Below are 13,910 nucleotides of genomic sequence, written 5' to 3'. Positions count from 1 at the left end.
GCCAGGAAGGCGTTTTTATGTAGATTCCTCCTCTTTCAGCACTGCATTGTGGTGCAAGCAAAAGAAGCAAATCCTGTCTGGCTTCCTCTCCGGCCTTTATTCACCTCCCGTGTAGCTGTGAGTGTGTGAGCCTGCAGGGCCCCATGGAATTGCCTAGAAGTAGGCTGAATCGCTGCAAGGGCTGAACAGCAGTATCGGGCAGGCTCGGGCAACGCGCGGCCCGTTCGGGTTATCGCTTCTCGGCCTTTTGGCTAAGATCAAGTGTAGTATCTGTTCTTATCAGTTTAATATCTGATACGTCCCCTATCTGGGGACCATATATTAAATGGATTTTTAGAACAGGGAGATGGAAATAGAGCTTGCTCTGTCCACTCCACGCATTGACCTGGTATTGCAGTATTTCCAGGACCGGTGCACCCTTTCCTTATGTGTTGACTAAAATCAGATTCCAAAAGTGTTTTTTGTGTTTGCCATTGTTTCTGTCTTTCTGAAGGGATCTCCCCTTTTAATCCCATTATTTCAACACCTGTTGGACAATGCATGAGTGATAATGAGCTAATTGATTAAATGCAATTAATGAATACATTGCCACCTCTTGTTTTGTGTCGTCTGTGTGTCTGTGTTTCCGGCATTTCACATTGGAACAGCTCATTCACCTTCCTTGTCTTTTCTCCGCCCTCCCTTTTAGGTAAGTTAAAGAGCTGCACCTGAGCCAGCCACTGATTGATGCAGCACCACAGTCAAATAGTGGAGTGGAGTAGGGGAACAGCAAACAGCCATTAAAGCCGCCCGCCCGCCCGCCCGCCACAATGGACCTACCTGTGTACACTAGATGGATGTGATGGAATGTACTGTCGTCCCTACATTTCAAGAAGGAGTAAGAATTGCAGTTGCAACAAAGCCTTGCTTGCCTACAAAGAGAGCAGCAATTTGGATTTGTTACTATGTTACCTAGAAGAATAACAAACTGTGCAAGGATGGAGGTTGTAGGAGCAAGGAGAAGTTGTCTGTAAAGTTGGTGGATGCTTATTTTCCATTTTGCAGTCCCTTGTCTCCCTCTTGTGGCCTCCTGGAGGCAACTAGCTGTGCAAAAAAAGACAGCCTGGCGGCCGGCTGTTGCAGTGTTGCCCTCTCAGGCAACACTGAGTGACTGACTGAGCCGCACCGTCTTATATAAAGTTCAGACGGAACTTTGCACGTGTCATAGTGGAGCCCTGAGGAGCCAGAGCCAGCTTTCTGACATCATAATGGGGCCTCAGAGATAAAAGCCTGGGCCCAGGCAGTGTTGGTCAGTGCTGCTCAGCAGGCAGCACTGGATTACAGCTGATACAAGGTGTGAAGGAACAAGGGGTTGCTGTGGGCATGCACTTGCTGCCGCTGCCAGTGTTTATCTGCATGGCAGCAGGGCATTTGGGCGTTGCCAGGAAGGCGTTTTTATGTAGATTCCTCCTCTTTCAGCACTGCATTGTGGTGCAAGCAAAAGAAGCAAATCCTGTCTGGCTTCCTCTCCGGCCTTTATTCACCTCCCGTGTAGCTGTGAGTGTGTGAGCCTGCAGGGCCCCATGGAATTGCCTAGAAGTAGGCTGAATCGCTGCAAGGGCTGAACAGCAGTATCGGGCAGGCTCGGGCAACGCGCGGCCCGTTCGGGTTGTCGCTTCTCGGCCTTTTGGCTAAGATCAAGTGTATTCGTACAGGAGGTTTCAGTCAGAAGGTGCCTGGGGTACCCGGCTACTTGGCCTGGGGGGATCGTCACTGGTTTATCGCCTTGACTTCACCCCCCTGCAGCTATTGGGTAGTCGGACTAGTCCTCAGGCAACGGGAAAGGATCGCTAGGCGGACAGCTTGCGCTGGACGGCCTAGAAGGGCGGAAAAACTTGTTGGGACAAGCAGGAATGCCGTTCACCTATGGGTTTGTAACTGGGGAGACCCAGTTACGACAAACCATCCGGATCGAGGTCGGAGAGGAACATCGCCAGCGGAAGAACCTGAAATTCATAGTAGGGAAATCCTGCTTGGCTCCTTCGGCCTCAGACGGGAAAATATCCTGTGTCTGAATGACCAGGAAGGCCGCGGTCGGTATACCATCTCCTTCTGCACCGCGGCCTGCTGCGATACGATCTGTGCAGCCCTGTCTGGTTCCGACCAGACAGATGAGCGCCTAGATGGGCTTCATTTTTCTCTCCTCTACGGAGAAGAGTCTATTCCACTGGTCGTGGTAATGCATAGCCCCTTTGTCCCCGCCAAGGACATTGACACATTCCTAGGGCGCTATTGCAAGGAAATTCACTTCTCGCATGAAGTAAAAAATGCTGAGGGATTTTGGAACGGAAAGAGAAAGTACTTTGTCAAGTTCTTTCAAGACCCCAATGGCATACGTGGCTTTGTGCACCCTCCAGCGAATTTTGCCATTGGGAAGAACCGGGGATACCTGTTTTACCCCCAGATGCCCCGGTTTTGCTGGAACTGCCAAAAATATGGGCACACAAAAGAGTCATGCAGTGAAAACCGTGTTGTTCGCTGTAACAAATGTGGAGGCCTGGGGCACGTGGCCTCCAAGTGCAGTTCCAGAGCAACATGTAACCTGTGTGGGGAGGCAGGTCACATGTATAAAGACTGTCCTAAAAGAACGCAGTCATTGAGGGGTGGGCCTAGGCCTGGTCCATCCCGTCCGGGGCCAGGGCAGCAGTCCACAACAGGTGCGGACTCTGCTGGTAATGCCCCGGAAACGGCACCCGCCGAAGGGCCAGGACCAAGACCCTCCAAGTCACGAGTGGAGGGTGGTCCTGGGGATTCCAAAGGGCCGGAGCAGGGCTGTTCTGGTTCTGCGATGAAGGCCCCGAGCTCCATACCTGAGTCGGTTGGTAGGAAATCTCGCCGGTCCTCGGTGCCGTCAAAGGAGGACTGGGCAGAGGTGGTGGCTGGTGATGATCCAATTAAGGGATCTAGAAGGAGGGGCTCCACGCTGGACCTCCCTGCCACCAGCTGCCTCCGACCGACTGAGAAGCCCGAGTCTGACCCTCTTATTACGCCAACAGGGGGTCGGGCATTGACGGCTTCAGGTGCAGTAGGCAAGATGACGAGAGAGAAGGAGGGGACCTCACAGGCTCCTGAGCGCCCTGAGCAGATGAGTGACCCGGAGATACCTGCAGCCGTACCGGAGGTAGCAGCGGCCGGAGTTCGCGATGGTGATGACAACAGCCAGGAGTCGGAGGTGACATCCAGTGACGGGGAGGAGGAATCAAGGATGGACCTGACGAGTACGGGGAAAAGGCTAAGAGAAGAAGATGTGCCCACCATAAAGAGGAAGACAATATGCCGCAGCTCGGATGAGAGTGAGTTCAGGGGAAGAGTCGGGTCGATTCATATATCTGGCTCTGACCCTGGGAAAATCCTGGAGTTTGCATCCCCTGATACAGGGGAGTCTGGCTCCCAATTTATATCGGAGTCGGATTCCTCGGAGGTGGACACTGACGCCTAACAATAACTATGCCTTGTATTCCCCTGAAAGTTGCCTCGCTAAATGTGAGGTCCCTAAAGAGCCCTGTTCGCAGGGCTGCTTTATTCTCTTTTCTACAGACTATGGACTTTGATTTTTGCCTACTGCAGGAGTGTGGAATCCCTAACAGCATGGACTATATGGACTTGAAAAAAGATCGGTGTGGTCGGGTGCTAATGACTGTCGTTCTTCAGGTGTGGGATTGCTCTGCCGTGGCCATTCTATTTCGATACAAACCGTCACTGAGATTATGCCTGGCAGAGCTATTTTAACCCACCTGCACATTAATGGACTTTTAATACGTATTTTAAATGTCTATGCCCCTCCTGATAAACAGGAGCGGGCAGAGCTTTTTAATATTTTACCACTGTTTTGTGTTGGGTCTACCCCCCTGCTGGTAGGAGGTGATTTTAACTGCACAAGAGAAGGAGAAGGCCGGCAGGGTGGGGATGCAAATAGAAAAGACCGCACTACCTACCTGCTCAAAAATTTTATTGAAGATTTTAAATTGCGCGATTGCTGGAGGGAACTCTTGCCAGGAGACGCAGGTGCCACATGGTCTAATGGAAGAGTGAGCTCCAGAATCGATTTTATTTTTGCCTCCCATGATTTTATCCCTCAAAAATGTATGATTTTAACAAATATATTTTCAGACCATAAGCTCCTTAGTGTGTCCCTGGAGCTGAAGGGAGAGCAAAAAGTGAGTAAGGGCCTCTGGAGGTTAAACACCACGCTCCTAGAGGACCCTGAAAACAAAAGTGAGTTTGTGCGGACCTACCAGTGCTGGCAATCACAGAAAAAGCCCCACGAGACTATGCTGCACTGGTGGGAGGGCATTAAACCCAAAATTAAATTATTTTTTATCCGAGCAGGTAGGAAGAAAGCTAGAGAAAAGAAACAGTGGTTTTATGTTCTTAATAAGCGTTTGCATGTGCTTTTTAAACTAAAGGATGTTGGGTTTGAGGTGGATTCGGATATTTTAAATTTAAAAGCTGAAATAAAAAAATGTTTCGATGATAAAGGCAAACAAATCATTTTTAACTCCCATGTAAAACACCTTGAAGAAGATGAGAAGTGCTCCCGATTCTTTTTTAAAAAGGTAAATGGTAGGCGAGATGCTATTTTAAACCTAGAAGGGGAGACTTCTATGGGAGGAATGTTGAATGCAGCTTTTAACTTTTACCAACTCCTTTTTAGTAAAAAAGCTATTGATAAATCCTTTTTAAATCATGCTCTTAACTCCCTTGATTTTAAGTTAGATATTTTAGACCAGGAGGTTTTATCCCGAGATCTTAATTTAGAGGAACTTTTATCTGTTTTTAAAAGTTTTTCAGCGGGAAAGGCCCCTGGGGAGGATGGGTTGCCTATTGAATTTTATCTAACTTTTTGGGATGTTTTAAAAGAGGATATGACTTTACTGTACAAAGAGGTTTTTATCACTGAAGAGCTGCCCCCTTCCTGGAGAAGGGGGATCGTGTCTTTAATTTTTAAAAAAGGTGAAAAGGACCAACTGAAAAATTGGCGTCCCATTACACTTTTAAATGTAGACTACAAGATTTTAGCCAAATTGATAGCGGTCCGTTTTAAACCTTTTATCAGTAAGCTAATCCACCCAAACCAGGTCTGTGGGGTACCTGGTAGATCTATCACTGAGTCCCTTAATATTTTAAGAGATGTTATTTGGTATTTTAAAGATCGAAGCCAAAATCTTGCTATTTTATCACTAGACTTTGAAAAGGCCTTTGATAGAGTGTCCCATGAGTTCCTTTTTATGGTTCTTAAAAAGATGGCGGTGCCTGATTTTATGATAAGTCGTGTTATGCTTTTATATCGGTCCTGTTTTAGTGAAATTTCTGTAAATGGATTTTTAACTAAAGGTGTTCCTCTTTTATCTGGAGTCAAGCAAGGGTGCCCATTGTCTCCCCTACTATTTATATGCGCAATGGAGCCCCTGTTAGCTATGCTCAGAAGTGACAAAGTAGTCAGAGGCGCCCCGATACCTGGTGGGAGGGGTAACCAAATAAAGGTATTGGGCTACATGGATGACGTAACAATTTTATGCCCTGATTCAACATCCATGAGGAGGGCGCTGAGGAACACCACCTTTTTCTGCGAGGCTTCTGGTTTTAAACTAAACATTGATAAATGTGATTGTTTTAATATAGGAGGCTGGGATTCCTCCCTGACCCCAAGAGTCAGAATGCAGAAGGACCAGATTAAAATTTTAGGCATTGTTTTTAATCAGGCGAACAATGGGACCTCTAACTGGGACTCAGTGATAGCAAAAATAGAGAAGAAGGTTTTAATGTGGAATCTTAGGAGCCTCACGATGGAGGGGAAAATTTTAATTATAAAAATGGTTTTAATCCCAATAATGCTTTATGTTGCCATGGTTTTCCCTCCGTCCATTTTATATATTAAAAAGCTAACACGCATTTGTTTTATGTTTCTGTGGGGCTCCAAGATGGAAAAATTAAAACGTGATTTTATGTATAAATGTAAGGACAATGGCGGGAGAGATGTTCCTAACCTTTTTACATTTTTTTATATCAAATATTTCTGCTTCTGTTTTAAAATGTTTAAATCCGATGGCATTTTTAGCTGCTTTTTAAAATATGCAGCGGGCATGGTTTTTAAGCGTTGGTCTCGTATCTCCCTAAATTCTCCTGTGCTCCTGTGTCCCCCAGAACACTACGTGGTGCTGGAGAAGACTGTCAGGCTCCTGAGCCTCCATGAGTTGGAGCCTGATATATTGGGGGACCAGAGGAAGGTGTCAGTGGCGTGTAGACACAGAGAAGAAATGGTGGCAGTTTCCAATCTCTCACAGGCAAGGTCCAAGCAAGTGTGGCGGAATGTTTTTGGGAAATACCTTGCAAATGTGCATAAGGACCTTGCCTGGGCGATCGTGCACCAGTGCCTCCCTACACGTGAGTTCCAACACAGGCGAGGACTGGTGGCGAGAGCCAAGTGCCCGAGAGATATGTGCAGAAATGATGAGACGGTAATGCACTTATTCTGGAACTGCCACTATGCACAGGAGATTTGGAGGAAGGCTGGCCTTTTATTAAAATGGATTTGCGGTCTTAACGATTTTAAATACGAGTACGTTTTTTATGGCCTTTTTACCTGCCCATCATTCAGACAGCAGATGATCTGCTGGATGATTATTAATTGTTTTAAAAATGCCATCTGGAAGGTTAGGAACATTCTTCTTTTTAAACGTGAGTTTATTGATATTAAAGATTGTGTTAAAATCGCGTTGAGTGAATTATATGTATACTATCTAAGAGACAAAAAACATCTCGGAGCAAAAGAGGCGGCATCCATGTGGTGTCTGTCTCTATGGAACACAATTATTATGTAAATTATCCATGTATTTATAATTGTGATTTTATTGCTTGTTTTATGATGTTTTATCCTGCCATTGTCATACTTTTAAAGAAACCTTCTTCTCGTTGAAAATATATTGCCTTTATCGTTTTAATGAAATGTATTAAAAATAAACATTTTTAGTACCGAATTTTATGCTATAAAAAGGTTTTTTAATGAAATGTATTAAAAACGTTTTATTACAAATCTTATTGGACAATTGAATGTATAAACAAATTTATTATTACGGAATTTTATTTAACAGCATTTTATTACTGAATTTTATTCTGTAAAAATTGCATTCTATGTATGTGAATATTTGTCAATAAAATTTTGTTGAAACCTTTATCTGTTCTTATCAGTTTAATATCTGATACGTCCCATATCTGGGGACCATATATTAAATGGATTTTAAGAACAGGGAGATGGAAATAGAGCTTGCTCTGTCCACTCCACGCATTGACCTGGTATTGCAGTATTTCCAGGACCGGTGCACCCTTTCCTTATGTGTTGACTAAAATCAGATTCCAAAAGTGTTTTTTGTGTTTGCCATTGTTTCTGTCTTTCTGAAGGGATCTCCCCTTTTAATCCCATTATTTCAACACCTGTTGGACAATGCATGAGTGATAATGAGCTAATTGATTAAATGCAATTAATGAATACATTGCCACCTCTTGTTTTGTGTCGTCTGTGTGTCTGTGTTTCTGGCATTTCACATTGGAACAGCTCATTCACCTTCCTTGTCTTCTCTCCGCCCTCCCTTTTAGGTAAGTTAAAGAGCTGCACCTGAGCCAGCCACTGATTGATGCAGCACCACAGTCAAATAGTGGAGTGGAGTAGGGGAACAGCAAACAGCCATTAAAGCCGCCCGCCCGCCCGCCCGCCCGCCACAATGGACCTACCTGTGTACACTAGATGGATGTGATGGAATGTACTGTCGTCCCTACATTTCAAGAAGGAGTAAGAATTGCAGTTGCAACAAAGCCTTGCTTGCCTACAAAGAGAGCAGCAATTTGGATTTGTTACTATGTTACCTAGAAGAATAACAAACTGTGCAAGGATGGAGGTTGTAGGAGCAAGGAGAAGTTGTCTGTAAAGTTGGTGGATGCTTATTTTCCATTTTGCAGTCCCTTGTCTCCCTCTTGTGGCCTCCTGGAGGCAACTAGCTGTGCAAAAAAAGACAGCCTGGCGGCCGGCTGTTGCAGTGTTGCCCTCTCAGGCAACACTGAGTGACTGACTGAGCCGCACCGTCTTATATAAAGTTCAGACGGAACTTTGCACGTGTCATAGTGGAGCCCTGAGGAGCCAGAGCCAGCTTTCTGACATCATAATGGGGCCTCAGAGATAAAAGCCTGGGCCCAGGCAGTGTTGGTCAGTGCTGCTCAGCAGGCAGCACTGGACTGGACTGGATTACAGCTGATACAAGGTGTGAAGGAACAAGGGGTGGCTGTGGGCATGCACTTGCTGCCGCTGCCAGTGTTTATCTGCATGGCAGCAGGGCATTTGGGCGTTGCCAGGAAGGCGTTTTTATGTAGATTCCTCCTCTTTCAGCACTGCATTGTGGTGCAAGCAAAAGAAGCAAATCCTGTCTGGCTTCCTCTCCGGCCTTTATTCACCTCCCGTGTAGCTGTGAGTGTGTGAGCCTGCAGGGCCCCATGGAATTGCCTAGAAGTAGGCTGAATCGCTGCAAGGGCTGAACAGCAGTATCGGGCAGGCTCGGGCAACGCGCGGCCCGTTCGGGTTATCGCTTCTCGGCCTTTTGGCTAAGATCAAGTGTAGTATCTGTTCTTATCAGTTTAATATCTAATACGTCCCCTATCTGGGGACCATATATTAAATGGATTTTTAGAACACGGAGATGGAAATAGAGCTTGCTCTGTCCACTCCACGAATTGACCTGGTATTGCAGTATTTCCAGGACCGGTGCACCCTTTCCTTATGTGTTGACTAAAATCAGATTCCAAAAGTGTTTTTTGTGTTTGCCATTGTTTCTGTCTTTATGAAGGGATCTCCCCTTTTAATCCCATTATTTCAACACCTGTTGGACAATGCATGAGTGATAATGAGCTAATTGATTAAATGCAATTAATGAATACATTGCCACCTCTTGTTTTGGGTCGTCTGTGTGTCTGTGTTTCCGGCATTTCACATTGGAACAGCTCATTCACATTCCTTGTCTTCTCTCCGCCCTCCCTTTTAGGTAAGTTAAAGAGCTGCACCTGAGCCAGCCACTGATTGATGCAGCACCACAGTCAAATAGTGGAGTGGAGTAGGGGAACAGCAAACAGCCATTAAAGCCGCCCGCCACAATGGACCTACCTGTGTACACTAGATGGATGTGATGGAATGTACTGTCGTCCCTACATTTCAAGAAGGAGTAAGAATTGCAGTTGCAACAAAGCCTTGCTTGCCTACAAAGAGAGCAGCAATTTGGATTTGTTACTATGTTACCTAGAAGAATAACAAACTGTGCAAGGATGGAGGTTGTAGGAGCAAGGAGAAGTTGTCTGTAAAGTTGGTGGATGCTTATTTTCCATTTTGCAGTCCCTTGTCTCCCTCTTGTGGCCTCCTGGAGGCAACTAGCTGTGCAAAAAAAGACAGCCTGGCGGCCGGCTGTTGCAGTGTTGCCCTCTCAGGCAACACTGAGTGACTGACTGAGCCGCACCGTCTTATATAATGTTCAGACGGAACTTTGCACGTGTCATAGTGGAGCCCTGAGGAGCCAGAGCCAGCTTTCTGACATCATAATGGGGCCTCAGAGATAAAAGCCTGGGCCCAGGCAGTGTTGGTCAGTGCTGCTCAGCAGGCAGCACTGGACTGGACTGGATTACAGCTGATACAAGGTGTGATGGAACAAGGGGTGGCTGTGGGCATGCACTTGCTGCCGCTGCCAGTGTTTATCTGCATGGCAGCAGGGCATTTGGGCGTTGCCAGGAAGGCGTTTTTATGTAGATTCCTCCTCTTTCAGCACTGCATTGTGGTGCAAGCAAAAGAAGCAAATCCTGTCTGGCTTCCTCTCCAGCCTTTATTCACCTCCCGTGTAGCTGTGAGTGTGTGAGCCTGCAGGGCCCCATGGAATTGCCTAGAAGTAGGCTGAATCGCTGCAAGGGCTGAACAGCAGTATCGGGCAGGCTCGGGCAACGCGCGGCCCGTTCGGGTTATCGCTTCTCGGCCTTTTGGCTATGATCAAGTGTAGTATCTGTTCTTATCAGTTTAATATCTGATACGTCCCCTATCTGGGGACCATATATTAAATGGATTTTTAGAACAGGGAGATGGAAATAGAGCTTGCTCTGTCCACTCCACGCATTGACCTGGTATTGCAGTATTTCCAGGACCGGTGCACCCTTTCCTTATGTGTTGACTAAAATCAGATTCCAAAAGTGTTTTTTGTGTTTGCCATTGTTTCTGTCTTTCTGAAGGGATCTCCCCTTTTAATCCCATTATTTCAACACCTGTTGGACAATGCATGAGTGATAATGAGCTAATTGATTAAATGCAATTAATGAATACATTGCCACCTCTTGTTTTGTGTCGTCTGTGTGTCTGTGTTTCCGGCATTTCACATTGGAACAGCTCATTCACCTTCCTTGTCTTCTCTCCGCCCTCCCTTTTAGGTAAGTTAAAGAGCTGCACCTGAGCCAGCCACTGATTGATGCAGCACCACAGTCAAATAGTGGAGTGGAGTAGGGGAACAGCAAACAGCCATTAAAGCCGCCCGCCCGCCCGCCCGCCACAATGGACCTACCTGTGTACACTAGATGGATGTGATGGAATGTACTGTCGTCCCTACATTTCAAGAAGGAGTAAGAATTGCAGTTGCAACAAAGCCTTGCTTGCCTACAAAGAGAGCAGCAATTTGGATTTGTTACTATGTTACCTAGAAGAATAACAAACTGTGCAAGGATGGAGGTTGTAGGAGCAAGGAGAAGTTGTCTGTAAAGTTGGTGGATGCTTATTTTCCATTTTGCAGTCCCTTGTCTCCCTCTTGTGGCCTCCTGGAGGCAACTAGCTGTGCAAAAAAAGACAGCCTGTCGGCCGGCTGTTGCAGTGTTGCCCTCTCAGGCAACACTGAGTGACTGACTGAGCCGCACCGTCTTATATAAAGTTCAGACGGAACTTTGCACGTGTCATAGTGGAGCCCTGAGGAGCCAGAGCCAGCTTTCTGACATCATAATGGGGCCTCAGAGATAAAAGCCTGGGCCCAGGCAGTGTTGGTCAGTGCTGCTCAGCAGGCAGCACTGGACTGGACTGGATTACAGCTGATACAAGGTGTGAAGGAACAAGGGGTGGCTGTGGGCATGCACTTGCTGCCGCTGCCAGTGTTTATCTGCATGGCAGCAGGGCATTTGGGCGTTGCCAGGAAGGCGTTTTTATGTAGATTCCTCCTCTTTCAGCACTGCATTGTGGTGCAAGCAAAAGAAGCAAATCCTGTCTGGCTTCCTCTCCGGCCTTTATTCACCTCCCGTGTAGCTGTGAGTGTGTGAGCCTGCAGGGCCCCATGGAATTGCCTAGAAGTAGGCTGAATCGCTGCAAGGGCTGAACAGCAGTATCGGGCAGGCTCGGGCAACGCGCGGCCCGTTCGGGTTATCGCTTCTCGGCCTTTTGGCTAAGATCAAGTGTAGTATCTGTTCTTATCAGTTTAATATCTGATACGTCCCCTATCTGGGGACCATATATTAAATGGATTTTTAGAACAGGGAGATGGAAATAGATCTTGCTCTGTCCACTCCACGCATTGACCTGGTATTGCAGTATTTCCAGGACCGGTGCACCCTTTCCTTATGTGTTGACTAAAATCAGATTCCAAAAGTGTTTTTTGTGTTTGCCATTGTTTCTGTCTTTCTGAAGGGATCTCCCCTTTTAATCCCATTATTTCAACACCTGTTGGACAATGCATGAGTGATAATGAGCTAATTGATTAAATGCAATTAATGAATACATTGCCACCTCTTGTTTTGTGTCGTCTGTGTGTCTGTGTTTCCGGCATTTCACATTGGAACAGCTCATTCACCTTCCTTGTCTTCTCTCCGCCCTCCCTTTTAGGTAAGTTAAAGAGCTGCACCTGAGCCAGCCACTGATTGATGCAGCACCACAGTCAAATAGTGGAGTGGAGTAGGGGAACAGCAAACAGCCATTAAAGCCGCCCGCCCGCCCGCCCGCCCGCCACAATGGACCTACCTGTGTACACTAGATGGATGTGATGGAATGTACTGTCGTCCCTACATTTCAAGAAGGAGTAAGAATTGCAGTTGCAACAAAGCCTTGCTTGCCTACAAAGAGAGCAGCAATTTGGATTTGTTACTATGTTACCTAGAAGAATAACAAACTGTGCAAGGATGGAGGTTGTAGGAGCAAGGAGAAGTTGTCTGTAAAGTTGGTGGATGCTTATTTTCCATTTTGCAGTCCCTTGTCTCCCTCTTGTGGCCTCCTGGAGGCAACTAGCTGTGCAAAAAAAGACAGCCTGGCGGCCGGCTGTTGCAGTGTTGCCCTCTCAGGCAACACTGAGTGACTGACTGAGCCGCACCGTCTTATATAAAGTTCAGACGGAACTTTGCACGTGTCATAGTGGAGCCCTGAGGAGCCAGAGCCAGCTTTCTGACATCATAATGGGGCCTCAGAGATAAAAGCCTGGGCCCAGGCAGTGTTGGTCAGTGCTGCTCAGCAGGCAGCACTGGACTGGACTGGATTACAGCTGATACAAGGTGTGAAGGAACAAGGGGTGGCTGTGGGCATGCACTTGCTGCCGCTGCCAGTGTTTATCTGCATGGCAGCAGGGCATTTGGGCGTTGCCAGGAAGGAGTTTTTATGTAGATTCCTCCTCTTTCAGCACTGCATTGTGGTGCAAGCAAAAGAAGCAAATCCTGTCTGGCTTCCTCTCCGGCCTTTATTCACCTCCCGTGTAGCTGTGAGTGTGTGAGCCTGCAGGGCCCCATGGAATTGCCTAGAAGTAGGCTGAATCGCTGCAAGGGCTGAACAGCAGTATCGGGCAGGCTCGGGCAACGCGCGGCCCGTTCGGGTTATCGCTTCTCGGCCTTTTGGCTAAGATCAAGTGTAGTATCTGTTCTTATCAGTTTAATATCTGATACGTCCCCTATCTGGGGACCATATATTAAATGGATTTTTAGAACAGGGAGATGGAAATAGAGCTTGCTCTGTCCACTCCACGCATTGACCTGGTATTGCAGTATTTCCAGGACCGGTGCACCCTTTCCTTATGTGTTGACTAAAATCAGATTCCAAAAGTGTTTTTTGTGTTTGCCATTGTTTCTGTCTTTCTGAAGGGATCTCCCCTTTTAATCCCATTATTTCAACACCTGTTGGACAATGCATGAGTGATAATGAGCTAATTGATTAAATGCAATTAATGAATACATTGCCACCTCTTGTTTTGTGTCGTCTGTGTGTCTGTGTTTCCGGCATTTCACATTGGAACAGCTCATTCACCTTCCTTGTCTTCTCTCCGCCCTCCCTTTTAGGTAAGTTAAAGAGCTGCACCTGAGCCAGCCACTGATTGATGCAGCACCACAGTCAAATAGTGGAGTGGAGTAGGGGAACAGCAAACAGCCATTAAAGCCGCCCGCCCGCCCGCCCGCCCGCCCGCCACAATGGACCTACCTGTGTACACTAGATGGATGTGATGGAATGTACTGTCGTCCCTACATTTCAAGAAGGAGTAAGAATTGCAGTTGCAACAAAGCCTTGCTTGCCTACAAAGAGAGCAGCAATTTGGATTTGTTACTATGTTACCTAGAAGAATAACAAACTGTGCAAGGATGGAGGTTGTAGGAGCAAGGAGAAGTTGTCTGTAAAGTTGGTGGATGCTTATTTTCCATTTTGCAGTCCCTTGTCTCCCTCTTGTGGCCTCCTGGAGGCAACTAGCTGTGCAAAAAAAGACAGCCTGGCGGCCGGCTGTTGCAGTGTTGCCCTCTCAGGCAACACTGAGTGACTGACTGAGCCGCACCGTCTTATATAAAGTTCAGACGGAACTTTGCACGTGTCATAGTGGAGCCCTGAGGAGCCAGAGCCAGCTTTCTGACATCAT

At 46.8% G+C, this 13,910-nt stretch overlaps 6 non-coding genes across 6 annotated transcripts; all 6 read left to right on the top strand.

Annotated features, from left to right (window-relative positions):
- The first annotated feature begins 231 nt into the window (after positions 1-231).
- On the top strand, positions 232-422 carry LOC142728489 (U2 spliceosomal RNA). The gene has a single exon (XR_012877615.1). It is a non-coding gene; the product is annotated as a U2 spliceosomal RNA (small nuclear RNA).
- A 6,758-nt stretch (positions 423-7,180) lies between these two features.
- LOC142728476 (U2 spliceosomal RNA) lies at positions 7,181-7,366 on the top strand. The gene has a single exon (XR_012877611.1). It is a non-coding gene; the product is annotated as a U2 spliceosomal RNA (small nuclear RNA).
- Positions 7,367-8,608: 1,242 nt separating this feature from the next.
- On the top strand, positions 8,609-8,799 carry LOC142728456 (U2 spliceosomal RNA). The gene has a single exon (XR_012877599.1). It is a non-coding gene; the product is annotated as a U2 spliceosomal RNA (small nuclear RNA).
- Positions 8,800-10,025: 1,226 nt separating this feature from the next.
- On the top strand, positions 10,026-10,216 carry LOC142728451 (U2 spliceosomal RNA). The gene has a single exon (XR_012877595.1). It is a non-coding gene; the product is annotated as a U2 spliceosomal RNA (small nuclear RNA).
- A 1,238-nt stretch (positions 10,217-11,454) lies between these two features.
- On the top strand, positions 11,455-11,645 carry LOC142728452 (U2 spliceosomal RNA). The gene has a single exon (XR_012877596.1). It is a non-coding gene; the product is annotated as a U2 spliceosomal RNA (small nuclear RNA).
- Positions 11,646-12,887: 1,242 nt separating this feature from the next.
- On the top strand, positions 12,888-13,078 carry LOC142728478 (U2 spliceosomal RNA). Its single transcript, XR_012877612.1, has one exon. It is a non-coding gene; the product is annotated as a U2 spliceosomal RNA (small nuclear RNA).
- The last annotated feature ends 832 nt before the right edge of the window (positions 13,079-13,910 follow it).

Source organism: Rhinoderma darwinii, unplaced genomic scaffold (genome assembly GCF_050947455.1).
Source record: "Rhinoderma darwinii isolate aRhiDar2 unplaced genomic scaffold, aRhiDar2.hap1 Scaffold_677, whole genome shotgun sequence".
Lineage (NCBI taxonomy): Eukaryota > Metazoa > Chordata > Amphibia > Anura > Rhinodermatidae > Rhinoderma > Rhinoderma darwinii.
The sequence above is the reverse complement of the archived record's forward strand: the minus strand, read 5'-3'. Positions and strand labels throughout refer to the sequence as shown.